The 25,125-nt window shown below is 48.6% G+C and overlaps 1 protein-coding gene across 2 annotated transcripts in view; it reads left to right on the top strand.

The window, feature by feature from the left end:
• The window catches only part of CBFA2T2 (CBFA2/RUNX1 partner transcriptional co-repressor 2), a 59,916-nt gene that overhangs the window by 8,802 nt on the left and 25,989 nt on the right, over positions 1–25,125 (top strand). Inside the window, exon 1 of one of the 2 annotated variants that reach the window (XM_027729039.2) lies at positions 13,404–13,770. The exons of the other annotated variant lie outside the window; for it this stretch is intronic. The gene's annotated coding sequence lies outside the window, so the exon portion shown is untranslated. Of the gene's footprint in view, positions 1–13,403; positions 13,771–25,125 lie in introns of those variants that run through there. 2 annotated transcript variants of the gene reach the window in all.

Here is a 25,125-nt window from a genome sequence, read left to right as displayed (position 1 = left end):
AAAAGGGCAGCAAGAATTTACAGAAACATGCAGTGGTGTGTTCACAGCTTGTAAACCTGACTGTGGGCTATCAGGGACTGCAAATCAACATCAAACAAAATGGAATTTTGGGTGGATCACCTACATCCATTCACTGCTGTTTGTTTACCCCATGCTGCAAACACCTGACTCCAGGTTACTGCCCTTGGTCCACCTGAGTTTCCACATTCCAGAATACACTGGTCGGCCTTTTTTCCCCCCAGGGGATGATTTTTTTCTGTGAAATCTCAGTCTTACCTCTTTGTCTGCACCAAGAAGTTAATTTTATGGAATCTTTTTAGGAAGGAATACTCTTGGCCTTGCACTGGTTTTGCACTGCAGTACTGTGAAAATGTTCCCAGGCACTTACTTGTCTGGCCATTTTCTTCTTGAATATATTTGTCTCATGGAACAAACCTTTTTTTTTTTTTCCCCTGTGTAGTGAGGGAAAATAAAACCTCTTTGTGCATGTGAATGGGTAAATAACTATCAGAGCCCACAAACTGTTGAGCAGGTGATTTTTAGATCTTAGATTTTAAACTGCTATGAGTTTAATTTAAATGTATAGTCTTCAGTCCCTGCAGCTACTGTGTTCATCAGGTTTTATTTCCCATTTAATAATTACAGCAGCTTCCCTCGAGCCCTATACCTCTAATTAAGAAAGCTAAGTCTGAGATAAAGTTAATGAAATGAAATTTGTTATGTTTTTATGGTGAAATACATTCACAAAAAAACCCCACATTTGTAGACTTCATCACTTCTCCTGAATGTTGTTCACCACATCTCCTTGTTCCTCCATCAGTGCTGAGGTGGAGTAAGGACAGTTGAGCATCAAAGACTAGGATCTTGTGGATGCAGGAATTGTTGCCTTTGGTTTCACAGGTACCAAACAAGATGGTTTGGCTGGCACGGGATCTCTGCTTTTTCTTGTGTATGTGTCCATAAGAATTGCCTCAGTTTCCAGAGCCCCTTTTGGTGAAAGCCAAGGCGAGGAGGAGCCGGTGGACAGATCTCCCTGTGCACGTGCAGCACACCAGGAATCTCAATCTGTCACTGATGATCCCATCCAAGTGGCTGTGCTGCTCCCAGCAGCAGCTCCCTGAATGGAGATGCACCTCTTCACACCTGTTTTATAACAACAGAAGCAAAATATTCAGGGCATCCAAATAGTTTATAGCCCAACAAACAAATTCTGGCAGTGGGAGCGTGAGTTTCCATCTCATTAAGCTGTTGGCAAAGCTCTGGTAATTCCAGTCACTGATGCAGTGCAGGAATTATCCCTCAACACGACTGGCTGTGTCAGGTCAGAGCATCACTGTTCTTTCTCAGCAGTTGTGTGTTTGTACTTGAGGGTAAAAGAAAGTGTTGAAATGTCAATTCACTGGGTTCTTCTCTGGTGCTGGAGCAAGGTCTTGTGAGGTCAGGAAAAAAGTATCTGAGGATTTCTGTACCACGGGCATAGAGTGGATTTCTACACCTAAGTTGTAATGAGGAATTTTTTTCAAATCTAATATTTTTTTTTTTAGTACAAAACCTGACAGAGATTCTCAGTTTGGCAGAGGCTAGAAGGTTCATCTTGGAGCTCAGCAGCCGCACTCCAACACAGTTTGGCTTTGACTCAGTTCCTGCCATCTCCCAGCTCTTCACTGGGCTGTGTGAAATCAGCTGGAGCTTTTGATCCACTGTCTGGGGGCAGGTCAGACATATCATGGCCATTCCCATTTTGGGAAGTGTGCTGAGAGATGGGAGTTGGATGAGCTGGAGACTGTGATGTCCTCTGGTTCCTCCAGCAGGCAGAGGATGAGGCATTTTGTTGGAAGGGTGGCACGCAGATGTCTGGAGGCATGGGAAGTGTGTCTCCAGTGCTGTTACAGATTTTATGGTGTCTTGCAAACAAGAGAGAGCAGTTTGCTCTCCCTGCCACGTGTTAACCTTCCACAGCTTGAGACAGGCACATGCAAAATTCATTTCAGAGGTTGCTTGTCCAGTCCCAGAGACTAAGGAATGTTGTAGTAGAGCTTTTATAAAATTCATATGCTTTAGCAAAATTCCTATAGTTTCCTCATTAAAGCAGGATTATCCTTTTGTGATTAGCTGCTCTGCATGGGTGAGGAAGACAGCCACACTCCACTTTCCTAATGGACTTTTCCTGCCTGCAGAGATGTGCTGAGAAAGGGGAGAGGCCGAGTACCCAGGAGACACAGGGATGCAGGTGTTTGGAAAAGGGACCCAAGAGGAGCTTTTACAAATGTCTGCTTGATTTGACTTGACTCCTGAACACACAGAAGAATTGTAGCAGGCTGCACCTCCAGCACTTCCTACCATTCAAACATCCCATCTCTGAGACTTGTCCTGGCATTTAACAGCCTCTGTTGTTGGCATGAACCTTAGGGAGTGAACTTGCAGCTTTTCCATGTGCCGAAACAATCAGGCAGAAAAGCCTTTCAATTTGCATAAGGATGTTCCATAGTCAATAGAAGCTGATCCTGCAGGCTTTCTGGAACTAATTCCTGTCAGTTTGGCTTTGCAAGATCTAATGTAACCCTCAAATTATCTCCTTTTTTCCAAAAGTTTATTATGTAGAATCACAGAATGGTTTGGGTTGGAAGGGATCTTAAAACTCATCCTATTCCAGGCCCCTGCCACGGGCAGGGACACCTTCCACTAGACCCGGTTGCTCAAAGCCCAATCCAGCCTGGCCTCAAGCACATCTCATGGATTTTTTTTTTTTCCCAGTATGACTACAAGGCTGAATTCAGTTCAAGTCATCTAAAAATCACTGCTAAGTAACAAATAGCTTCTTCAACTGATGCTGTAGTTTCCAGACATTTGGAGCCGACTGGGAAGTGGGTTTGCAGGTTTTTTTTAGTGCACTATCTGCCTCTACAGCCTGTAGACACATAGTTACATACTTTTGTGTTCCTAATATAAATATTACCATCATTGACCAAGGACCTGCAGGAAAATGGTGCAGAGAAATGCTGAAGCAGCACTGCTAACCTGGTAGATGTATTACACTGCTGCTTTGTGGTGAGGAGCCTCCAAGAAGAATGAACTGTTGGACTAGAAGCCTGCCCAGACTGCAGTTTTAACCTCAAGAGAGGTGTTATTTGACATGACTGCTGTAAAAATCCCTCAAAAACCAGTTTTAGTACTTCTCTTGCTCTGCTGATAATGACATTCCCTATAGGATAAGTGTTTGTCATCTGTTTTTCTGGAGAAGTAAAATCCCGAGCACTCATGCTGTAGCTTGGAGCATCGGGTCAGACATCAGCAGTGAACAGCAGGATGCTCTTCCTTCCCCTATCCCAACTGGAGCATCCTGCCAGCCTGGAACCCATCAGGGTGCCTGGGCACAGCTGCAGCTGTTGTGCTGGTGGGGTTGGTGCCACCCAAAGCTGTTGTGTGAGGGGTGCAACTGGTTGTGAGTGTACAATGGCTGGGGCATCTCATGGTGGTCTGCTCTGAGAAGGACCAGTGGTGGATCTGTCACCCATCTTCACACCTTCAGGGGCTCCTTTTTGTTGAAAAGCTGCCCAGCTGAGCTTTTCAGGTCCCACGGGCTCAAAGCAGGCAGATTATTAACCACGAACACAACCTAAATACTGACAGGGCCTTGAGTAAGGCAGGAGCTGCTGTAACTCTGATCTCCCCCTGCAACACAGGGCAGGGCTGTGCCTGGCCAGGTGTTTGCCTTTAACTGCAGCTGCTCCATCTGCAGGAGCAGGTGGAGCCGTTCAGCAAAACACAGCTGGGAAGAGTTAAGAGCAGCCCTGGAGGTGCTCGTTCACCTGGGCAGAGGACACCCCAAAGCAGGATCACAGGCAATAAACTTGGCTTCACCTCAGCCACGGCTCTGGGTAGAATTAATGAAATGAAGAGGAAGTAGATGTATGCTCAAGCTGTTTTAGTTTTTTGGGTTTTTTTTCTCAGTAGCAACAGCCAAATCAAATCAGCTCTCTCCAGAACGCTGCTGTTTAACCGCCCCTGCCATCAACTCCTACCCCACTTTGGAGAAGCTTTGCTGGTGAATCTCTCTTTTTCATCTCCTACTTCAGGTATTTATTGCTGTTTTCTTAAATTAAGATGTTTCTTTCTTGTTCCTCCCCCTAAGAATTTTTTTTTTTTTAATAACTTAAGGTGTAGAAAAATCAAGATTTTGATGACTTTTGAAGTTTCAAGTTTAGTAAATCTGAGGTTTGGGTTCTTTTCTGTGTATGCTAATTAACTTCAACATACAGATGGTTGGCTTCTTCTGGCTCTTGAAGTTGTCTGAACATGTACAACCAGTGTGTGGGGTAGGAGATACCTGACTTCATTGATGTGATACTCTCAGTGCTTTCAACCTATTGGAAAATCTTCTCTTTGAGCTTCCATCCCCTTGCACAGGGACGGTGGCACCTGGGTGTGAAATGCTTGGATCCAGGGCAGGCAGCTCCTTAGAAATGGTTTCCTGCTAAGGACTTAGGGTGGAAAAATAAGTTTGGGGAACTTTGCATGACTCTCTGCTCCCTATCTCTCTGCCTCCACAGGGAGTTTTGTTGTTAGTGCTGCTGGGTTGGTGTGGAAAGAGCTTGGACACCCACCTCACAGCTCTGGGTGAGGTGGGTCACCCTAAAGCTGTGCTGGGGCAGCTACGGCTGGAAGGGTTGGGAACAGCTGTGGTGGTGTTGGAGGGACCTGAGTTCCCTCTTCAGCTGGGTTGTCTCAAGCTTCTGCATGTTAAACCTGAAAGGTTGCAAGGCTGGGTGGGTCAACCTGTCAGCCTGGTCTTGCTCAGCTGTTTCTCTCAGGAGAAGGTGGCTATGGTTTTCTGAGACCTGATTTTCTGTACCTGTTATGTTTTGTTAAATAAGGTTGTTTCAGAAGGGTCTTGTGATTGAATCATTCTTCTCTTGGAAAATGTCCATTTGTTAAGACTTTCCTTGGGACCAGAATGTTCTCAGGAGATCAGAAACGACCCTTAGGCGCTCCATATTTGTCTTTACTAAATTATACAGCATGGCCTAAATAAATATTTACTGATTTGAGTCTGGTCTTTGGCATCTTGGTAGAGCACTGGCTGCTTGACCTTTGGCTGTCCTGATGTCTTCTTGTTTTGTGTAATTCTGGAAAGAATATTGGGGTTTTTTGTTCGGTTTTGGTGTTTTTTTTAATAGCCATATGGAAGGAGATGATTTTAAGTCCAAGTGTCACAAGGTAGGGCTGTTTTAGGCCCAGGGCTCCTGCTTGCTGAAGGCAGTAAATGGTGTCCTCAGCTTGATCTGGGGGTGAGTTCAGGGGGAAGGGTGGATCCTGGCAGGTCCTGGTGCATCCAGCAGCACCACCAGACACCATTATGGTCCCACGTGTGCCCCTGTCGAGAGGGAAGGGCCCACTCCAGTGGGATCGTGGGCTGAGCTTGGCTGTGACTCTTGGAGGAACAGTGTAATGGGAATGACAAGAGAGTTGGACCAGAGGAGAAAAATTCATGTTAGCCGGAATATGGCTTTTCATCCTCTTAAAATTCTTTTGCTTCTTTGAAGTGTGAATCCCAGATGCTGCAAAAGTATTTTTCCAGACGTGGCTGTGCTGTCTTGCTGTGTATTTTCCACCAAATTGCTGAATTACTGTTTTCTTTCTGGTCTTCAATTTTTTTATTTTTTGTTTTTCATAGCTTTATCTTTTTGTCTGGATGTTTTACATGGCTAAAACTCATTCCTGCCTCTCCTACCCATCTCAGAACTCCCCCGTGAGTCAGTGTCCCCACCGAGCTATCGCGTAGGACAGGAATGCTGCCTTTTTTTCCAGGAAACTTGTAAATGTGAGTTTCCTGTTAACACGAGCTGTAAATCTGCAAATAGGCTCTGCTTCCGTCAGGAGAGGAAGGTAATAAAATTTCAGGTCCTCATTCCCTGTGCCTGCTCCTCCTTGAGCTGCATCCAAGCGCTCCAGAGGCACGGAAGGAAACCTGCTGGTTGCTCTGCACCTCTGGAAATGAGTCCTTCCCTTTATTTTTTTTCCCCTTTAGGCACCAAAATATGGATGCAATCCTAATAAAAGCCAGTTGGAGAATCTCAAAACCCCTGATGATTCCAAAACGATGCTTCACTGCTTGTTTTCTCCTTTCCCCCTGCCTCTTCCACCGCAGAGCTGATCTTGTTTTGGGGAGTTAACTCTCACCTACATCCAAACCACTTGGGATAATGAGCTGGCAGGTATTAGGAGACCAGGCTGTGTGTTTTTGGGAGGCTGAGGTATGCTTTATTTCTGGGTAGGTAGCAAGGACAGGTAGCAGACACCTGAGCAGGTGGCTGAGCTTGCTCGGCAGATACTGTGGACTTAGAGCAGCTGGGATGAGTGTGCTGATCTTTGGGATCAGCTGTTGGGAATGCTGGGGAATCTCTGTGCTGTTGGGGAAGGGATGGAGACAGGTGAGAGGCTGGGAGGTGGTGGGAGCAGAGTGTGGAGAAAGGAAGCGGAAAAAAAGAGGTTAGAAAAGAGATTAAAAGGAAGAAGTGGTTACAGACCATGGAAACAAGGAGCAACAACGGGCAGGATAAAAAGGAAGGCCTGGATGGAGGCTGAACTCTCTTAATAAGCATCCCATTAATGAACCGTTTCTCCTGCGGCAGCACCGGGATGTGGACGATATCCAGCTCTCTCCTCCTGACCTCTGCGCTCCCCTCGCTCGCCGCCCGGCTGGTTTTCCAGGCTGGTTTTCCCTTGGCTCCCTGCCCCGAGCCAAACCACAGCCTTTGCGAGAGCCCCGGGCGGGATGGGAGGCACATGGCAGCGGTGGAAGGGGAGCCTCTCGCAGCCGCCTGTGCCTGGGTGGGCGTGCTGGTTCTTTCGTAAACTAATAGCTCCCAGCAGTGCTACTAAATCAGACTTGGTGGAGCCGGGAGCGGAGCGCTGGAATGCCGGGCCAGGCGCAAAGGGCTGTGCTGGGTTCTTTCTTTTTTTTTTTTTTCTTTCCTTTTTTTTTTTTTTTTCCCCCCACCCCCCCCCCTTTCCCAAACCCAGCGTTAGGTCCAAAGGGTCAGCGGGGAAAGCAGGAGAGGGAGCTGGCAAGGATGGGCTGTGCAAAGAGCAATGGTTGAAAAATGAATTTTAAAAAAAAACAAAAAAAACAAACAACCCTAAAAAAGCGTGTTTTAAACTGGGGTTGTGGTTCTTTGAGGCTGGAAGGAAGGGAATCCTGTTCAGTGCTAAACCTGCAAAGCCAACAAACTGGGATGCTGCTGGGAAGCCCTCCTTAAAAATCCTGGGCTGGTGGTTTTAGTGGGTTTAATGAACAAAACAGCTGAGGATTTTATTTTTTTAAAGCGACTTATGGGCAGGCTGTGGTGTGGGTGAGAAATTGGGATATTTTTAATCAAGGTTAGTGACAACTAATTAATGAGGAAAGACCCCTCTTTTGGTGGCTGTGTGGTGGGGAGGTACCACCTTCCTCTTCTGAAGGACCAGGCAAGGAGCAGAGCCCCAGCAGCCCTCAGAGATGAGCAGTCCCAGGGACTGGAGGGGAGGGAAACTTGGGATGAAATTGGGGGAAAAGGCTTCTGTTAAAGGAGCCCAAGATAAAGAAGGAAAAGCCAGAGGCTGTAGCAGGGAAGTCACCGATGGAGGGAAGTGCTGGAAGCAAACTGGGTGCATGATGACCCTGCTGTGGGGAAAGGGCTTGGGATCCATCACTTACATTTTCTTGCTCACATTTTGATTGTCCTTTCTGGGACAAGGCCCAAAACACAAGTTCAGCTGAAGAGTCTTGCTTTGATAAGCTTTAAGCTGTGCTTTCTTAACTGTTCGATATCTTCCATATGGGAGGTGGTAGAGAGTACTCGGAGCCCGGTGTAGGGTGTCTGATCTAGGACACAGCTCTCAAGGCCCATTTTCTCACCTGCAAAAGGGAGGATTTCTGCTTCCACAGCTTGTCTGCACCATAAACTCGTGCTAAAGAGGATGGCCCTGCAAGGACTTGGGCAAAAGTGTCAGATCTAGGCAGGTAATTGGGTTTTCCAAAATTGTAGAGAGGTGCCTGAGAGCTGCAGTGGAGCTCCATCAGCACAGCTTCCCATGCCAGGAATGATCCTGATCGGGGTGTTGGGCACTTAAAGATGAACATCACTGAAATGACAATTGGAGGGGAGTGGATGTGTGTATTTTAACAAATCTCTGTAATCAAACAGCACTACTATTGATCTGGAAAATACTGTCAAGCTGCAGAGCTGTTGGACTAGAATTAATCCTCTGCAGGCTGGATTTTACTCTCTCCAAATAGGATTACTCATTTTTTCCATATTTTTGTGTTTCGTTTAAATACCTGTGACAGCTACAGAAGCTTGAATTTCTAATCAGAGCAAGGGTGTTAGATTTAGGAATTGGTTTGTTGTTCTGGGGGGGATGTTTTTGGACAGGATGTCAGTTACTGCCTGGTTTTTCTTTACTTTGTGGTCACAGGAATAAGGCAGAGTCTGCTTAGGTGACATGTGTCCCCCCCATCCTTAATGGGTGTCCAGAAGTAAAATTTCAGTAACTTCCTTAAATTGTGCCTGGGTTGGTTTTTTGTTGTTTTTTTTTTGCAATGTCTCTTTGTAGTTGTTCTGGGTGTAAAATTCTACCAGCTTAGTTAAGACCAACTTTTAATATGGTTTTTCCCTTCTCTGGGCAGTATTGAAATGGCACAAAAGCCAAACACTGCTTATGTTCACTCCTGAAAGAGGCAGTATAATTATATTTCCTTGAGAGATGGAGCCTCTCTGCTCTGGAGACAGGCTGACAGGAGCTGGGGGTGTTCAGCCTGGAAAAGAGAAGGTCCAGGGAGACCTTAGAGTCCCTTCCAGTGCCTAAAGGGGCTCCAAGAGAGCTGGGGAGGGACGTTGAACAAAGGCCTGGAGTGACAGGACAAGGGGGAATGGCTTTAAACTGACAGAGGGCAGGGTTAGATGGGATATTGGGAAGAAATTCTTCCCTGTGAAGGTGTTGAGGTTGGATGGGGCTTGGAACAACCTGGTCTAATGGAAGGTGTCCCTGCCCATGGCAGGGGGTGGAATGCGATGAGTTTCAAGGTCCCTTCCAACCCAAACCGTTCTATGATTCTATGACAAATTAAGCTTGTTAACATAATCTGCCATGTGCCAATTCAAATAATGGATGTATTGAAAAGAGGATGTTTGTTAAATGTGATATATTTGCCAAGAATGGAGAGGTCTAATCTCTGTTTTGGGGGGGTTTCACATTTGTCTGCTGAGCTTGAACTCAAGTCAGCCAGTCTCCCCTGCAACCCCACCAGCATCCCTTCAAAGGGAGCAGTCCCTTCTTGGCTCCACTGACTTGTAAGGCATAAAGAAGGCAATAAAATGTTTGACTTTCCTGCCAGACCTGAGCCTGGAGGAGTAGGAGGATCCCAATTGGTTTCCATCAGATTCCAGTTAGCATGAATTTACGGTTCCTACTTAGCCTGATAAATGGCTTTGGCTGCCTCGGTGCATTTGAATTTATTTTCCTGCGTGATGGAGAGTGGTCAGCTTGAAAAGGCCAAGGCTTTCCAGGGTTGCCGTGATTTCAAGTGAAGCTTCTTTCCAAGGCAAGAACACAGCAGGCAGAAAATAAAGCCGAGGCACATCATGAAATATGTGTGGAATAGCAGAGAAATCAGAAGCAGTTTGGGTCTCTTGTGCTTTGCTGTGGCAATGGGCTGTGATAGGCATAAAAATTCCACTGGAAACTGGAAAAATTCTTCAGATTTCCTCGCTTTCCTCAGAAACCACACTGAGCAGCAGGTATCAATAGCTCCCAGTGTTCAAACTTTGTTTGCATCGTTCTTTCCATGGAACATTCCCGGGAGAAGAAAGCAGAAGCAGATTAGCATGGCGAGCTGGGGAAAGCGGTTTGCCCCGTGCTGCCTGCAGTCCTGCTTCCTTCCGCTGTGCTGGTGATGTCTGGGCTACAAAATGTGGTTTAATACATATTTGGGGAGCAGGGAAGCCTTTTGGTTACAGTGAGGTGCTGCTTGGGGTCAGTAGATAAGTGGACTCTCCATCCCTGGAAGTGTTCAAGGCCACGGGCAGGGGGATGTAACGGGATGAGCTTTAAGGTCCCTTCCAACCCAAACCATTCTGTGACTCTGTGTCTCACTGTCTTCTCTTAGTGAGTTGCCTCTGCTTTCCACGAGCTCTGTTTGTAAAGGTGGTGGCTGAGCAGGACATGGTTTCTGGGATGCTTTCTCCTGGCTCACTTTGAAGAAACTGGAGCTGCCGTGTTGGTGTTCCTGGAGAGACCAGTTGGCAGTGGTGTGCTTACCTGTGGCTCCGTGGATCTGTCTCATTTGAGGGGTGGCTCATGTTTTGGATGAGCTGAGGCACATGGATCATGTGTCAGACACAATCCACGAGCCTTTCAAAGGAGGTTTTGCAATGGCTTCTACTCAGAGCACCCCGGTGACCCCACCTTTACTTTTTAGGCCTTGAGGGCCCAAAACCACACGTGCATCTTCCTTGTTCTGAGCCACGAGGTCTGGCATATTCCTGCTCCCCCAGAAGTGGGGATGTATTCCCCTGGGGATGTTGGGTTTTTGGTTGACATTGGGCTGTGGACACCATGGCAAAGAGTGTGAACCATTTTCATTAAGGTTTATAAAGTCACATCACTGGAACTTGTACTTGAAGTACTTGGAATAGTGTAAGTTTTCGACATTTCAAACTCTACTGTAAGTTGTAAAAATAGGGAAAAGATTTATTTGACCATGGGTTGACAAAGGATAGTTAGAACCCAGTTGTCATAGTTGGGGACTGCTTTTGTTTGTGTGAAGTGAAACGTTACAAGCTGTTCAGGTCCTCAAGTTAAAATATGATTAAAAAAGAAGTTGAGGGAACACCAGGTGCTAGTTACCTATCTCACATAAAGCCCCCAAACCCCAGGCTGTCCTGTGTACCTTCTGAGAGGGCTTTCTGGGATGACTTTGACCCAGAGACCTGCCAGCTGCCAGGCTGCATCTCTTGAGCACCTTCTGTTTGCCATCCAGCATTCAACCCTCTGTCTCACTGAGACCAGAGTCAGCTTTTGAATTCCCTGGCTGTTTTCAGGCTGGTTTGGCGATGTTGGGACAGGGCTGGACAGGGCACAACCGTGTCTGATGCTGAATGCTTAATGCCTTGAGCACAGGGCTGCATCCATCTGCCTGGTACCATCTCCACTGGGGACAAAGCTGCAACATGAGCTTGCTTCTTATAAGACATCAGAGAGTCCACATAAGAGCCTGTGCTGTCGGCACGACCCCGGCCAGGGAGGGCTCCTGTTGGGGACCTCACAGTGCGAGGCGCCGGGGAGCCGCTCTTGAGATGCAAGTTCCATAGGAAAATAACTTTATTAGTTCTGGTGCTGGTGGAGCTGCTTTGGGTTGTGTCTCCCTTCATTGTCTGTGTAATTTAGAGATGATTTTTCCATCTCAGCTTATGAAATATTGAGAGCTTCAGTATTTTGCGCAACCTCCATCAGAAGTGTCAGAAGCCCCAGCGAGCTGAACTTTCTGCAGTTAAGTGTTTTATTGACTTGCCTTGCCAGCAGCCCCACCAGCAGGGCCTGAGGTGCAGCAAGAGGTGGATGCCTGTTCCCAACCCACTTTGCTGCCTGAGCATCACCTGGTGGGATGCTCTAGGTATCCATGTTCTGATACTTGAATGTGATTCACTTTTTTTTTTTTTTCAACTGAAGCATGTGAAATTGCTGGTCTTGGGTTAAGTTTGGAGGTGGGAGAGTTGCTGTAAACCTGTGCCCCCTCTGCCTGCAGCCAGCCAAGGAATCAGCAGCTTCATGTGGTCCTACAGCAGACCGGAGTCCCTTCCAAAGTGCTCCCCCAGTTATCATCCAGCATCCTATACTGGGAGGCCTGTCTTTTGCAGGAGATCATGGCCCCTGTGTTCATGCCGTGCCTGCTCGTAGAATGCTTTTTAATACTTCCTTTAAAGCACTTTTCTCCCTTTACAGCCTTTTCCCCTCCCAGAGGGATGCAGAGGTACCTTAAACTAATTAGGAATAAGCAGCAGAGAAGCAGGGGGTGAAGGGTTAGGTGGGATGCGGGGGGGCAGTACCTCTAGAAGGTTTATGGACCTGGCTTGGCAGTTAGCAGTAGCCTGCCAGAGCACTGGGAATTTCATAAAAAGAAGAATTTTCTGTCTGTGAATGAATAAATATCCTGTCATGCCTACACCAGCTATGGAGAATTTGGCACGTGTGATTTCTGGACTTCTGAAAAGTCAGCATCCCTCAGCTTGGGCTCTTAGTTTCCTGCCCTGGGAAAGGACAGAGGGAAAGTACAGAGGTCCCTGGTTCTCCAAAAAGTAGCTGGAGGGAGAGGCGGAGTTGCCTGCAAAGATTTGAGAAGGATAGCAAGAGCTGAACCTGCTCAGCTATGTGGATTGGATTCACAATCCCTGCCGAGATCTTAAAATGTGTCTGTGCACGGTCTGCAAGCAAAACGCAAGTGTAGCTTTGTCCTCCTGGGGTGGTTTTATGGGAGCTGGGAGGAGGATGGTTTTTGGGCAAGAACCGGAGGGGTGGTTGCCCCTTCTCGGGGCAGCACAGCCGGCAGCCAGGGACGCCCATCTGCGTGGCCGGGAACGCTGCTGTGTAAATGCGTGTTTGCCCAGCGCCCGGCTCGAGTGAATGGTGCCGGGCTGATGGGATTAGTCAGGGGCCTCCAGTTAATATCTGTTGTTCGCACCACACCTCGGGGAGCGGCTATTCGGGATTACCGGGGGGTTCGGAGATGGCAGAGCCATCAGCCATGCAGTCTGTGCATTAATGGGAGGGGGAAATGGTCAAATGAGGCTGTGCCCGTGGGTTCCTGCCCAGAGCCTCCCTCGCTGCTCCGAGGTCCTGGTGGAGTTTGCTCCGCATTTCGGATTTACATTTTCCTTTAACACTTCCTCTTCGATCCCAGTAATATGTTACACATTTAATTGCCCTTCCTTTGAATTTTCCAGTCTGCTTTTGGTACCCTTGCAACATCAGTATCTTGTTATCTTGTTGTTGCTTCTAATTGCTAACACATGCCAGCTTTTCCAGCGCTGCAAACTCTGGCGCTTGGGCTTGTTGGAGCGGGGGGAGTTTACAGCGAAGATTTACGTGCGTGGGGAAAACCTTCAGAAAATTATTCCTCTGGTTTACCCAACAGCTTTATCCGGATTTCAAAACCGAGGTCTGAGCGGAGATGCACCCCCGGCGCCGCGTAAGGCAGAGCTGGTTTTTGGGAGGGTGGCAGCGCCCGTGTTGGTCGGCGAAGCCTCTCTTCCTGCCGCCGCTGTCTCGCTGTTATTGCCGGCCATAAACAAATTACGTGTATTTAACAAGTTAATGTCAGGCGGGCTGCGAGGCGCTGGTAGGTGTGTGCCTGGTGACATCAGCTGGCGAGCAGCCTGGCAGCAGCGCGGCACAGGCAGGGAGCAGGCAGGGAGCCGAGGGTGTGTTGCCTCTAAGCTGGGTATTCTGGCAAGGTGGAGAGCTGGTCTGTTTGGCAGGACCTTCCCATCTGGGATCCATCTGTGTTTCCCTGGAATCGGACAGGCGGCTCCAGGCAGTGAGAAATCGCAGATGTGCGGGACCTGACACATGTCCAGCTAATGAAAGGAGAAGGCAGGCTGGGCTCCGGCTGCGCTCGAAGATCACGAGCGGAGGAGGAGGAGGAGGAGGAGGAGGAAGAGCGCTTTTCTTTCTGTTTCAAAGAAACTAGGTGTATTCAACAGCAGCTGGATCCTTGCAACCTCGCCGGTTAGGGTAAGCGATAGCCGGGTTTATTTTTAAACAGCGCCGGGTTAGGCTCAGCTCATCCGGGCGCAGCGGGGGATGCTCGGGGGGGATGCTCAGCCCTTGTGCCGCCGGCAAGGTTTGAGGAGCGACGTGTGTTTTGCCGGCGGGCTGGGGAGACCCTCAACCTTGGGAGCAGGTAGAGGGAGAGGGTGGGAGCGGCGGCGGCCGCAGCGCTTTGCCTGCCTCGCTCCTCTGCAGTGGCTGTGCTGGGGAAAACTTCAATAGCCGAGCGGCTGCAAGCGAGGATTCTGCAGCTGAAAAAACACTAAACTCTCTCTGAGGAGAGCTGCGGTACAGCTTGTTCCGTGTTGCTATGGAATGGTTATTATTTTTTTTTTTCCTACCCCCCCAACCCCTCCTCCGTGAGCAGAGGGCTGGGATTCAGCGTTTTCTGGGGAAATGGCAAAGCAGGAAGGGTTTTGTGTGTTTTAGCAGAATGTGGTTTTTTTGCTGTGCCCAGCCTCACTCTGGTTTCTGCATGCTGGTATTGAAGCTCGGAGGGGGGGGGGTAAATCTGCAGAGGTGGATTTCTTCCATTGGCTCCCAAATTTCCTTAATTTTCCCCGTGTTTTCAGGGCTTCTCTGCATTGTGGCAGAGGCTGCTCCCTTTTTGTCTTTGCGCTCCTTGAGCAGCAACTGATGCTCCCAGCATCTAAATCTCCCGGAACAATTTTGTGATACCAGCACAGACCTCCCCCTGTATATTTTCGTGTTGGGCTGCAGACTGATGTATTTTCTGTTTTTCTCTTGTAATCCCTGGATCCTGTGTATTTAGTTTAAACCTGCTCTTTTCCCCCCCCACCCCGTCTTTTGGGAAGGTTCAGCAGTTGAAATTGCTCCTCCAACCCTCTGTGTAGCTTCTTGTAAAGATACTTCTGTTCCATGTTTGCTGAGCTGCTGCCCCAGGGCGTGCTCCCCAAAATATTACCAGCTTTTTCTCCCTCCTGCAGCACTCAGCTCCCCTGCAACAATACTCACAGTCCCTTTTATGTGCTGGAGAAATCCTTCCCTGCCACAGGAGATGCACCAAAATCAGCACTCAAAGTTTGGGGAGCTGAAATGTGGCTGAGCATCGCTTGCTGTCAGGCTGGAAAAAGAGAAAATATTTGCTAGGCTGTCTGGTGCAGGATAATTCCCGTTGGTGTTGCTTTGTCCAGGTTAGTTTTTAAGTGTGCCAGATGACAGGGTTTCCCAGGGGAGAGCCTGGCCAGGCTCCCTGGCTGGGTGCATGGGCTGCAGCTCTGTGCTCAGCCACTCTGTGGGCCACCTTAACATTTTCCTTCTCCTGCAGCATGCAAGCATTTGGGTATAGGCTTCAAAAATTATATATATATATATATAAAATCTGCTTCTGCAGACACAACAAACACCTCCCGTGTGTCCCTTGCTGTCCCCAGAGAGGAGGCAGAAGGAGCATGTGCTGCCCAGCGCTCTTCAACTTCAGCGTCTCAAAGTGCACCAGCACAAAGGAGGTAGAAACCCAAAAAGTGTCCAGCAAAGCCAGACAGAGTGTGATGATACCTAAAAGGAAAGGGCTGTGCTCCTCTGCTGCAGCTCTCCTGGAGACTTCCCGAATTTGTGGAGGCAATGCAGTGTGTTGGAGCATCTGCTCCTGTGGTCTCCTTGCAGGGCTCTGACTGAACCAACGGAAGTTTCGCCGGCATCGGGGCAGCGCGTTTGGCCATTAAACAACTCGTTTGCTGAAGTCTTGCTCAAGCCCTGCAGGAAACTTTGGGTTTTTTTTTTCTCAGGTTCCTTCATTTTTGGAAAGGGTTTGGGGTGCCTTATGAGCTGAGTGCTTAGGTGGGAGAAGTGATTGTGTTTTGGGAAAGAGAGGGGCCGGAAACTCGGCGGCCAGTTGTAATAATTTTATAGAAATGGTATAGGACATCCAAGTGAGGGCACCTTGTTTTTTCACAGTTGTCTGCTGGATGACATGATTTTCGCTATTAATGTGGAAAAGATGTTTAGTCTGATTTTTTTTGGAACTACCTGGGCTTCATCTAAATGACTGTGTGTCCTCCTCAGCCAGGGAACCCTACCCAGCACATCCAACAGTTATAGAAACACACAAATAACGCAAAACTAAGAGACTCCAGTGTGAGAAACAAGGAAAAAGGGGTAAAGCAAAGGCAGTTTGAGCAAATACTGCCAACAGGAAAGTGCAGTTAAGCCAAGGGAAGGATTTGAAAGGTTTGAGGAAGGAGCAGAATTGCTAAAGGCAGGGAGAATAAATCGTTAATCTGAGAACTCTATTACACAGGGAATGCCCCAAGGAAAAGAGCAGAAACTCCATTTAATAGTGAAAAGGCCAAACCGGTGCTGCCAAGTCGGGCTCTGCTCTGCCCAGGGACTGGAGCCACAGCCCCTGCTTACTTCCAAGATGCTGCTATTTTTGCAACTTGCATCTGCTGGTGTTGCAGAGGCTTGTTCAAACCCGCCAGAGCTGAAACGAAGGGAGCTTTTCTCACGTGAACCCTGGGTCAGGCTCTTGGGTTTGGTTTTCCTTTTGTCTTATTCCTCTTGGTCTTACAGGAGCAGTGTCCCCGAGAGAGAAGGGTTTCTCTTAATGTTGCCTCATCTGCCCTGCCGAGTGTGAGTCCCAGGTTATTTTATTGCTGCTTTACAGAGCTTTGTCACGTGTCACCCATGGTGGATTTTGGCTCGTTGAGGTTATCGCTGGTTTGACAGGTTTGTGTGGTTTGACTGAGTTTTCAAGGCAACCAGCTCTTTGGTCCTCAAACTGACCCATAAATGCAGTAACCACCAGCAGCATTTAGCAGGAGGCAGCGCTCTCCCACGGTTATGGAATGGGATGGGTGAGCCAGGTGGCCTCTTGTTTTTTTCCAGCTCTGTTTTTTTAAGGTTTGGACAAAAAACAAGATTTGTTTGATGGGTATGTGTGATGTTTATAGTATAGCTGGAGAGCTGAATACAGTGATTTGAGGATTTGGGCATATGCAGCAAATTTAAGGCAATGCTGGCTAGTTCTTACGTCTGAGCAGGAGATGGTCGTAATGTGTTGCCTGTTGGGTTTTTTCCCATTATAAGAGCTGGCTTATCCATACTTGTTCTGGGCTGGATTGTAAGCTTGCCTTTATTTAGTGACTATTTCCATATCTGATTGCTTGTTAGGAGCTAGGTATGAAATGTGTTTCGACAGACACTCCAGAGCAGTCCCTGGGGGCAGCGTCACTGCAGGTCTCTGGGAGCCTGTTCAACTTTTATTTAAACGATGGAGACTGTCTTAATTCATGCAGCGTTCAGGGAACGGCTGGAAAAACCTTTGTTTAGAGCAGGAGCAGCAGCCAGGAAGAGCTGGTGAGCGATGATCCCACAGTTAAAGTGCAGCATGGAGAGGCTTGGGTTCAGTGCCTGGGTCTGCAAGCAATTTTCTGAGGCAGGACCTTGACCTTAGCACCGCTTTGTGTGTCAGCAGCTTATGTCCGACAGGACAATAGCGATTTCAGAGGTTTCAAAGCATTTTAAAGTGTAACTATCATGCCTTTTATTGGGCTGGGCAGTGGCATTTTCGTAAGCCAAGCTTAAGGTTTTAGAATAATGCGTATTGAATTTCCTTGGCGCGCTCCTGGCCGCAGGATTCCCGTCTCTCGTGGCCACAGCAGGACCTGTGCTGTGGGAGGAGGACAGTCACAGGTGGCCAGAAGACCATTGAGAAGAGCCAAGACTTGCAGATGTGCTGCTCGGTTACTCCCTGGCCCTACAGAAACAACAAAACCGGGAGCCAGTTCTCCTTGCAGCAACAGGACGCCACAGCCCGCCGGTGGGATGCTGCTGCGCAACCACCCCTTCCGAAGACATCTCTTTCACCGGAAAAAAACCAAACCAAACAAAAAAAAAACAACCGAGAAAGCCCCAAAAGCATTGAGAGGAGGAGGAGGAGGAGGAGGAAGGCCATGCTGCAGCCCCGGAACAGCTCAGACCTGTTGCTGCCCGGCGGGCCGTGGATGCGAGCGGGGCCGGCGTGGCTCGGGATGCTGCCGGGGGGAGCGGGGCATTGTGCGGGAACAGATGTGCGGGGCGCTGCCGCCGCGTGCCGGCTCGGAGCCGCTGCTCCCAGCGCCAGGTGCAGCCATTGTTCCCGCTGGTCCCTATTCATCCGCCCTCGGCTGCCGCTCCGCGCCCGCTCCCGCATTGTTCCTCCAGGAAATTAGCATTAAAAACCCATCCGAAACCCCCACGTCCCTCAACTGCAGGTGACTGTTATTGGCCCCAGCTGCCACCCTTGTGCTTGATTACTTCCATATGGGGTTGTGGCAAGGAGTAGGATCCCCTTATTGATTTTTTTTTTTAAATTTTTTTTTTTAATATATTTTTTTCCCCCCTTTTTTATTTCCCCCCCACACCCCACACAGACACTTCAGCTCTTGCAAGGAACAAAACCCTGAAATCTGCTAAGCCCCCGATAGGCTCCAGTTGCTGTTACAACTGGGATGAACATTTTACAGGCAAAGCTAATTACACCCTCCCTCTGCTTTCTTCCTTTCTTCATACCCCACCCCATAAATGTAGAATAACCAGAGGGCAATTGGTAGTAAATTAAATCTTTGCAGTGTCCTCAGAGGAGGTTTCCTTGCTAGCAGGAAGAAGTCTGCCGGGCTTTAGATGTTTGGGGTTTTGGGTTTTTTTACTAGAAAATGGGAAACTGGCATGTTGCTGTGGCACACCTATTAAAGGGACACACAGATCCCAACCTGCGTCTGGATAGAAAAGGAAAAAATAATTGAACAAGTGGGCTGTTAATTTGTGAGTGTTGTCAGCTGTTGAGAGGAGCCAGAGAGAAACTGGGTGCCAACTGAGGCTACAAAATTCTAGGAACGATGTGATTTTTCGCCTGGTGCGATTTATCTGCAGGGCAGCAGGTTCTATGAAACCCCAAAATATTTTGTGGGGTACTCTGGCAGAGTGCCATGGAGCAGTCTGGGTTTGCCTCGAGGCGAGAAATGCTGCAGTTGGTAAGAGGAGAGAGGGAGGGAGGGAGGGAGAGAAGCATCTCTTGGTGCCCTAGCTAGGACTTGGAAATGAACCTGCCCTGCAGAGGCACGGAGCGTCTCTGGTGAGGAACACAGGTGGGTCGTGTCCCGTGACGTGGGGACCAGCCCACGCAGCCCTGACCTACTTTGTGCCAGGCAGGGATGGAGGGGAGTGGCATTGGGCAGAGCCTCCCTCCGTGCTCCTGCCCAAACAGCTTGGGTGGCAGAGCCCTGGGAGGGTCTGGAGGGCGCGTGGTCGCAGTGCACAGCTCTGTGGAGAAACGTTGTGCTTCCCTTGTGGAACACTGGGCCCCCCAAAATGAGTTTGGGTATGGTGATGAGGGTTGTTCTGGTGGCTCCTGACAGAGGAGCTTGCGGGGGGATGATGGTTCTTGGAGCTACTTGAGCGAGGTGTTGCCTGCTGCTGTCTGGGCCTCAGCAGGCTGCTGAAGGTGAAGCCCATCAAAGCCCCCCAAGCCTCAGCTGTTACAGCTTGTGAGGCTGTTCCACAGGGAATCAATGGGTTTTGTGTCTTAGCATTCTTGGTGGTGCCTCAGCAGCCACTTCCATGGGATCTGTCTTGTTCCTGCTGGTAATGCACTGGGAAGTCCCAGGCAGCATGTGCTGAGAGCTGCAGGGCACTCTGGTGTGACAGAGGTGCTGCAGTGTCCCACTGTGGTACAGATACACATAAGCAAACCTCTAGGTAGAAATGATCCTAGATGTGCTCATCTGTCCTCAGAGCGAGACATGGCAGACACAGTCAAAATGGAAATGACTTTTTATTCAGCAAATGCAGCCCCTTTGGGCAGAGTCCCTCTGGCTGGTCTGGAAGTAGGCACTGAAGTGAGTCTTTGCTCAGGTCTTTGGGGTTGGTTGACCTCTGTGTTGTGAATGTGAACTCACAGGTGGGGAATGGACTTGTCCTGAGACTGTCTCTCAGCGTGGGTCCTTTGGCATTTGCCAGGTTGGCCCCTACCCTGAGCTCCGTCCTCTCTTTCACAAGTGGGACCTGCCAGTGTGGTTTGTGAGGATTTAGAATAAAGACTCTGGTTGCTGTCTGAGAAGATGTGTTTAGCTGAAGTACTTAGCTTATTTACTGCACACACTTCCTTCCTGATGCAGAGCTCTCCTGGCTTGGCTGCCCAGCGTGGACCACCCAGATCTGCCTGGGAAGTATCCGTGCAGGTGCAGCCGTGAAGGTTGTGCACTTCTCAAAAGGTCTGGTTCTTAGGGGTGCTGTGCAGTGTGGGGAGAGCCACAGGTCAGTCGGGTCGGAAGGTGGGTGAAGGTAACAAGGCAACCTAATGGAATATCTTGCACGATTTTCCTCAGACTTCGTTTAGACCCTTCAAAGTCAAATCTCAAACTTAGGGGGTTTCTTCTCCCTAATTAAATTAACAGGCCATATGGTGTTTACTGTGAGCGCCTGCAATATGGAAGGAGCTACCTCCTGGATCACTTTCTTTTTTCAAAAGCTGCTGCTTTACCTGATGTCACTGTTCTGAAATGTTCTTTTCAGCAGCGGGCGCGAGGGGTTATTTCTGCCACCTCACTGCTGTTGGTGTCACCTTCTGATCCCGGGGCTGAGCTGTATCATAACCTGTTTCTGCAGCCTTCTTTGTCTTTTCCTGGCTTTAGGAATGTCATTTTGCTGCTTGGTGGGGAGTGTGCACAGGTCAGGGCTTTTTTTTTCATGCTTTTTCACATGCAGATAATGATTCTTGTTCTTGTGTTTGAGGAGCATAGAAAACAACTCGGGGTGAGTGTTTTTGGGGGGTACTGGTATTTTTTCTAGCGACTATTACTGATTTTTTTTCTTTGAGGGTCATGTGACCATCTCAGGAACGTGTGAAACTGAAAGTTTTGTAGAGTTTTGTTCTTTATTACTGGTCTATTTTTAAAGAAAGAAGTTACTTCGCATGTGCTGCTTTTATCTTCACGTGAAATCTGGAGGAGGAAATTAAGACCTCGAGGAAGAAAACCATTGGTTTATTATCAGACCCCTGCATTTAACTGAACAGGAAATAGGGTGAGAATCTCTAAACCTGCAAGAGAAATCAAGGAATGGAAAGTGTCAGATTTTGCTGTCTGTTTTGAGCTGCTCTCACTCCTTTAGCTGGGTTTTTTGGTAAGCAGCATTCTTGTGAGTGGACTTGCTGTGAACTCATCCTGTACCTCTCCAATGATGTAACTTAACCTTTCTCTGCGATTTTTAACTTGTTGATGCATCTTTTCTTTAGGGGCTTGGTGACCCTTCATCTTCAACCAGGCTCAGCTTGTTCTGGGGTGTCTGAGCTCCCAGGAACAGATCCATTTGTGTCCTCTGAAAACACCCTGCCACATTAGCATATTCCTGTAACGTATGCTCAAAGGGTGTTTCTTTGCAGAGAAGCCTCTCTAAAGATAGCATCGTGAAGTTCTGTGTTGTCAACCAGGGACACTTGATCTAAAAAACAACATTTGATACACAGACAAGGTTTGCAAGTGCCATCTGGATTCTAGGAGATGAGCTAGGTTGTCTCTGTTTTGCATACACTCACCAGGAAAAAAAAAGTGGGTGCAGGCAGATTAATTCTTTAGGATAACCTGAGCAGAACTGTTCAGTCCACATGAATGTCCTCAGTGACATGAGACACTGGTGTAATCCCACACCACTGGGTATCATGTGCCTGTGGACCTGCTTAAGGTGCTGGAAATAATTCTGTAGTTTAGCGGTATATTATTGAAACCCAGGTGGAATCAATTTAAATTCTCTGGGGCCAGAAATACTTTAATCTCTTTATCAAGCAAACTGCAGGGCAGAACCAGCAAATGGTGCAAAGCCCCGCAGAAGTGGGCATCTTTTGAGGGAGGTGGGATGCAGAGAACGCAGATGTCTTTGTCTGGCTTCAGTTCTGTGTGGTGGAGAGTCTGTCCCCAAACCCATGCCAGCACTGAGAGAAGCCTGAACACCACGAACATCCAATGTAGTCCTGGGCTGAGCAGCAAACTCAGCGTCCACATCTTCCCAGGGACATGTAGCTTATAAAATGTATTTTCCTTCAGGGTCTATTTCTTGATTTTTCTAGTTATCCTCTCGCATGCAAATCTAATTTGCCTAATGGGCTGGTGAGTGTAATTGGAAGGCAGCCTGCACTTACACGATAGTGAAAAGTCTCACCTGTGCCCGAGCACAGATGGGGCTCTGCCTCACTGCTGCATCATTAGAGGAAATTTATAGGCACTGTGTCACAAGCTTTGCTGTGACCAGAGGAGGAAAACGGCAGTTTCAGACAAACTTGGGGCTTTGTTGGGGTTTTTCGTTCCCTGGTCTTGCAATTTTGGTGGTTGAGCTTTTTGGTTAACGTAATTTTTGTCTTTCCCCTGTGCTCCAGTTGATGGGGGGTGGGTTAATGCGAGTTACTGGTAACTAGCTGAGGACACCCCTAAGAATGGCGAGTTGGAAAAGTCTTGTCTGTGCTGTGTTGCAGTGGGATGGTTTGAAAGCAAGCACAGCAGCAGCTGAGCCAACCTTCACTCTGCGGTCCCTGTGGATCACTGGATCTCCAGAGCTTATCCATGGAAAATCTCCACCTCCACTGCCCACAAGAGGGAGGGGAGGGAGGCACAGCAGAGACAATTGCTGCTGTGTGTCCATCTCTGCTGGGGTTGTTCACTGAACAGACCAAGAAGCTGTGGCTGCCCCATCCCTGGAAGTGTCCAAGGCCAGGTTGGACGGGGCTCAGAGCAACCTGGGCCAGTGGAAGGTGTCCCTGCCCATGACAGAGGGGTGGAATGAGATGAGCTTTAAAGTCCCTTCCAGCCCAAACTGGTGATTCTAAGCAGTGAGCTTTAACATCTGTCCTGTCTGTGCTGGCCTGTGGTGCTACAGGTGTGTAGAGGCCCATCTGCATCATCGGGCTCCTACACCCCTCCAAAACCCACCCCTAAAAGTGTTCTTCCTGTGCTTCCAGCCCTGTGGGATGGTGGAAAACTTTCCACATGCGGGCCAGGTTTGGAGAGAAGAGGAAGAGCAATTTGTGTGGTGGCGTGAGGAGCGTTTTTAAGAGGCAGAATTGTCGTCTTGGCAGGGCTCCTGTGTGTGCCATCGATCGGGAGGGACTGTGAGCTGGGCAGCAGTTAGTGCACTTAGCGCCCAAGTGAATGAAGTGTGCTCTCCACAGAGCTGTTGGGAGTTAGGGAGTGATTAGTGAGCCTTGGCTGCCTCGGGAGCATTGACAGGGCAGTGAGACAGGTGTTGGTGTGTGCAGCACTGCCAGCACAGTGCCAGGGCTGATGTGGGAAAGCCACTGTGGCTGTGGGGTGAGGGACACTTGTCACAGAATCCCAGAATGGTTCAGGTTGGAAGGGACCACACTGGGGCATCTGGTCCCTTCTCCCTGCTCCAGCAGGGTCACCCCAGAGCACATGGCACAGGATTGTGTCCAGAGGGTTCTGGAATATCTCCAGTGAGGAGATTCCACTCCCTCTCTGGTCTCTGTTCAGAGCTCAGTCACTGCCCAGCAAAGAGGTTCTTCCTCATGTCCAGGTGGAGCTTCCTGGGCATCAGTTCCTGCCCGTTCCTCCTGGGACATTGCTGGGCCCCCCTGAGCAGAGCCTGGGCCATCCTCTGCCCCCTCCCTGCAGACACTGACAGACATGGACAGGGTCCCCTCTGGCACCTGTGGGAAGTTGTAAATAATGGAGATGGAAAGGACTTTCCAAATCTTTTCCAAGTTTCTCCTTGATTTCTTGGATGAACTGCCCAGTTTTGGGTAAAGTCTGGTGGAACTCCAGCCCTGGAGCTGGCTGGCAGCGAGGGAGCTCCTGCTCTGCAGCCTCCATCCAGAGAAGGGAGACTTCCTGTTGGACTCTGCTTTGTATTTGGAAAAGAGACCAAATGATATGACTTCAGGGACCCAAGGGGGATGTTTTTCTGTATCCTTCCTTGATTGCTTCATACTGGGATTGTGGTAGAACTTGGTTAGTGGTTTGTTTTGCGTTGGATTTAGTTTTTGTTTTGTTTTTGCAAAAATGACCATTGTTTTCATCTAAACTGGCCCTTCTGCCTGGGAGCTTCTGGACTGCTTCCTTCTCCAGATGGTCAGGACTTGTACCTGTTCTGTGCTTAACAAACAGTTTTGGGGTTTTTTTTCTAGTTTAATTTAGGCTTTTTTAATAGTTTTGGGTGTCCTGGGTGTTATTTGTGCTTCTCTGTGGTCACACTGGCTGTTACGGATTAAATGTGGTTTTCTGTCTTGAGATTTTCTCACTTCTTTAAGGAATGACCTTGCTTTTTTTAATTGACATTATTTACAGTTACTGGTAGTGGTGCTTTGGGTCTGCCTTGTATGCAGAGACTTTTTTATCCCAGTTCCTGTATTACTCACTTTGAGTACTCTCTGCTCACTGAATACCCTCACCCACAGACCCCAGATCTGCTGGTTCTCATTAGCTCCAGATCCCCTTGTGCTCAGCAGCATTCATGGTGCTCTTGAGAAATCCAGATTTGCCCAGTACTGGGTATTTTTCAAGGTCAGTGGTGGTTTTTAAGGTTGATTTATAGTGGTGGGAACCAAATCATCAAGCAGCAGAGCTTGGAGGATGGAGGACCGTGAGAGGGATGTATCTTAAATAGTTGTTTTAAAGCTTCTGACTTAAACCTCCTCTATACATCTTTAATAACCACGTTTTAAGTTTTTAATATTCAGTTACTGGATAACTTAAAGGGGAATTTGTGGTTGGTTTGAAATCATCCTTTATTTTAAAAGATTTAATGATTTTCAGGCTGTTCCCCTTTTCCCTGCATTGTCTGAACTTCTGAGGTGCTCTGGGCTGGCTCTGCCCTACGTAGGATTCCTGGGATGTGTCTGTACTCACCTCTGGGTCAGGTGGAGCAGTGCAGGGAATGAGGACCTGTCCAAGTCATGGACAATATCCATGTTTGTTGCTCCCAGCGAGGCAGGTGAGGCAGGATCACTGTGAAGGTCCAGTCTGATCTCAAGGATACCCAGGGAGAAGAACAAGCTTGCACAGACAAGGGCTGTCTCTGCTGAAGGAGACTTGTGTTTTCCTCTTGCTCCTGTGGCTGAAGGATTTCTGGGTTCTCTGATGACACAAAACTTGAGTAAACCTTGCTGTCCTCCTAACAATCTGTGGGAGCTTCTGTACAGACAAACAACCCTTACATATCCCTGTAGGAACTGGTGCTGTGTGTGGCCAAATGGATTCCCAGCAGCAAAAAGGGAGCAGAGGGGCAGGGGTGGGCAGGACCCCCAAAGTCCCAGGAGCTGTGGAGTTGGGGTCTGAGCTCTCCTGGCACTGTAGCACGGGCATCACAACATCC

This window comes from Pipra filicauda, unplaced genomic scaffold (assembly GCF_003945595.2).
Source record: "Pipra filicauda isolate LSUMZ 115617 unplaced genomic scaffold, ASM394559v2 scaffold250_size1122263_pilon, whole genome shotgun sequence".
In the NCBI taxonomy this organism is placed as follows: Eukaryota; Metazoa; Chordata; class Aves; order Passeriformes; family Pipridae; genus Pipra; species Pipra filicauda.
This window is presented reverse-complemented; position numbering and strand designations above follow the sequence as displayed.